Source organism: Octopus bimaculoides, chromosome 20 (genome assembly GCF_001194135.2).
Source record: "Octopus bimaculoides isolate UCB-OBI-ISO-001 chromosome 20, ASM119413v2, whole genome shotgun sequence".
Taxonomy (NCBI): Eukaryota; Metazoa; Mollusca; class Cephalopoda; order Octopoda; family Octopodidae; genus Octopus; species Octopus bimaculoides.
This window is the reverse complement of record NC_069000.1, coordinates 10,541,558-10,542,344: the sequence shown is the minus strand read 5'-3', so window position 1 is coordinate 10,542,344 and position 787 is coordinate 10,541,558. Positions and strand designations below refer to the sequence as shown.

The window sequence follows — 787 nt, the reverse complement described above, 5'->3', positions numbered from 1 at the left end:
ATAAGCTAGTCAGATAAAGGTGTAGGAAAATAGAATTATTGAGACAGATGCTATTATAAGTTATTTAGAGACGCAGGGCAAAATCAATAGTAGGAAACTGGATTTTGCTGCAGAGGTCACATTGTTGTGATTATGGTATGCCATTCATACCAATTATACCAATTATGTAATTATGTTTATTACATTATCCTGTCTAATTATCATAAAAAGGAAGTCGAACCAATTTGTTTTCGGGGGGGGGGGGTTGTCTAAGTCTTATACGAATTACTAAAATCTACTTTCAGCCCCATTGCTGTTCCAGTTAGGCCTCTGACCCTTATGAGGCTATTTAATGTTGAGTTTAACAATCTCAGTTTGAAGGAAAGTCAATTAACTCAACTGACTGGAATCATCATCATCATTTAACGTCCAATTTTCCATGCTCGTATGGGTCAGACAGAAGCAGATTTTCTATGACCAGACCTTGACCAGACATGTAATTTGCAAAATATTGGAAGTGAATGACATTACTTGCGTGACAGTAACACTTGTTTACCACTATCATATTATATCAAGACAAGAGTACACAAGCATACATACACTTATACATACATATACTCATACATACATACATACATACATACATACATCAGGCAGTTGCTCTCATGAGTTCTGATATTAACTGGTTGCAAGTGCTATCATGTACATTGTTTTGTCTTGGTATAAAAGATGGGCTTCAGCAAATATCCTGCTCAATACCTCAGATTTGCTTGTCAGTTGTTTGACCTTAACCAGATGAGCATGTCCC

At 36.2% G+C, this 787-nt stretch overlaps 1 long non-coding RNA gene across 1 annotated transcript in view; it reads right to left on the bottom strand.

Moving 5' to 3' along the window:
- LOC128250344 (uncharacterized) overlaps positions 1–787 on the bottom strand; it is a 54,872-nt gene that overhangs the window by 20,754 nt on the left and 33,331 nt on the right. The window lies entirely within an intron of this gene.